The sequence below is a fragment of the Palaemon carinicauda genome, chromosome 1 (genome assembly GCF_036898095.1).
Source record: "Palaemon carinicauda isolate YSFRI2023 chromosome 1, ASM3689809v2, whole genome shotgun sequence".
Classification (NCBI taxonomy): Eukaryota; Metazoa; Arthropoda; class Malacostraca; order Decapoda; family Palaemonidae; genus Palaemon; species Palaemon carinicauda.
Genome location: NC_090725.1, coordinates 46,083,073 through 46,085,572, shown reverse-complemented (window position 1 = coordinate 46,085,572; position 2,500 = coordinate 46,083,073). Strand labels below are relative to the sequence as shown.

The 2,500-nt window shown below is 29.1% G+C and overlaps 1 protein-coding gene across 3 annotated transcripts in view; it reads left to right on the top strand.

Annotated features, from left to right (window-relative positions):
- LOC137647940 (uncharacterized) overlaps positions 1-2,500 on the top strand; it is a 292,234-nt gene that overhangs the window by 58,490 nt on the left and 231,244 nt on the right. Inside the window, exon 1 of one of the 3 annotated variants that reach the window (XM_068380903.1) lies at positions 177-290. The exons of the other annotated variants lie outside the window; for them this stretch is intronic. The gene's annotated coding sequence lies outside the window, so the exon portion shown is untranslated. Of the gene's footprint in view, positions 1-176; positions 291-2,500 lie in introns of those variants that run through there. 3 annotated transcript variants of the gene reach the window in all.

Here is a 2,500-nt window from a genome sequence, read left to right as displayed (position 1 = left end):
CATGACTCAAAATAAAATATAGGTTTATTTCTATTTGCATTATTTAATACTTATGTTTTGCATGATGCTTTTGGGATTCTGAAAACTTTACTTAAAACTGTCTAATCTCTAGAGCCATATAGATTGATTACCAATATATATGAATAGAAATTTAAATGTTCTGAATATTTTCTATATTTCTTTGGTACACACGTTGGCTAGCGGATCTGTCATGTGGGAAAGAAGATGGTGATTCTTACTTTATTTGAAATTGGAGGCTTATATCAAGGCAGTAAGATACATTAAGGAGCGTAAGTACAATGCCATTGATGCTGAGTGTTGCGTTAGTGTTTGTTGAATCACTGTTTATTTAGCGATACAATAGAACCTGGAACGTTGATGGTGAATCTCTATTACAATTAGAGGACAGATTATCGTTTAGTAAATTTTACACATCAGTATCCTATTTTTTTTTCTAGTCCAGGATAGAGGTACCAGATTATGATTTCGTATGTTAACCCTTTATGAAAACAGTAATGATTTTATTTTTATTTAAATCACATTATTACTAAGGCACAAAACCAATACTGGAAATTTCACAATAATGTGTAGATCTTCTAAACCAACCCTTTATTCCTTTAGGTCAGTGTTTTATTAGAGAAACTGTCATTAGTCATAGTATAGTTCATCTTACTTCTATTTTACATTCACAGCATTCAATGTACTTTAGCTCACTGAAACCTATACCGACTAGACTTTTTTCAAATATTTTCGGTAATATAAGATATTATTAAGTAAAAATTTTACTTTTTTTCTATAGTATGAAGATATGTTTATAGTTACCAACACCACTTTCAGATAAATTAATCCTACATCAATTATTCCTTTATAGATCTTCATCTCCGCTGCCTCGATATAAGACAAAGATGAAGAATTCCCTTTATAGAAATAAAGATATTTTTGTTAATGCATCACTATCACCATTCTATCCCTTATCTATCCACCTGTTAGGATGCTCAATGATATCCAAATAGAAAGAATTAGATATATCCAAAGACTAGCTCTTGTTAGAAACATTGTTTAAATATTCGTTACGCGAAAACGCAATCATCTGAATTTGCTTTTCATCAATATGATGGTGGAACCATAAAGTATGGAATTTTCCTGATATATATATATATATATATATATATATATATATATATATATATATATATATATATATATATATATATATATATATATATATAAACACACACACACACACACACATATATATATATATATATATATATATATATATATAAATATATATATATATATATATATATATATATATATATATATATATATATATATATATATATATGATATTTGTTGCAATTTTATAGAAATAAAGTAAATATTTCTTACAACTGTCCTTTGAAAAATATATCCGTAAATTTTCGGTGTTCCACAATCTATGATGCTTGAGCAGTCAGACCAATAAGTAAATCTAGTGAACGTAAGTAATAAGCTAAAAATGCTTAAGCATCTCTCCTGGTTTATCTTATCCAAATGACACAGAGAATATCACATTCCTGTAAAATTCTGAATTTATCGAAAAAAAATAACAATAACAAAAATAAAATCACTTCACTGCATAACAAATTCCTCAGTTTCATTCACCAAGCGGGCTAGTGCTGGTTGGGGGAAACATTTTTTTCTGATTGCTCATAGCAAACCAGCCTAGTAAAGGTGTCCCTGTCTAGTACAGCTTTCCTGTTCAGGTGAGACGCAAACCTTTTCACCACATTAACTTGTCCCCACTAAGAAAGGAACCAAAAATAGATTTTGTACAAAACCAGGACGAAAACAAAAACTAAACAAGAAGTGGCAACTCTCTGAAGGAAAGACAAGTGTTTCCAATTTCTCTTCTCCCAACGTTTGCTTCTCTCCACAAAGGGTGAACATAGATTAGGCAATCTCTAAACTCCCTTGAGAATATCTTGAGGTCTAAATCGAGTCCAGACTCTCGGTTCTCTAATGGTGAGACATTTGTATCTATCTGGGAGATTAGCAGTTAGAGTTACTGGCGTATATTTGTTGCAAAAGGAAGAGAAGATTCTGGAAGTTCTTTGCTTTGAATGATCATAAATCAAGATAAATATATAATTTACTTATGAAATCGCTATAGATTTTCTTCCAATTTAAGTGTTTTCATTGTTATATGCAATAGCTATAATAAATTCTGTAGAATTCTTTAGACTCTTTATAAGACATAAAGTGTTTTGTTAAATACAATAGCTCTGATATATAATGTTTTATCATCTGTAAAAGCTATGATATTTTTTTTTAGTATTCTTTAGTTTTTTATAACACTTAAAGGTTGTTATTATATGCAAAAGCTATGAGAAATTCTGTAGAATTCCTTGGACTTTTTTCTGACTTATTATGTTTTAACATGTAGTAGGTATGATATTATCTGTAGTAGTTTTTGGAATTTTTCTAAGGATTGGAGTGTTTTACTATATACTATAGC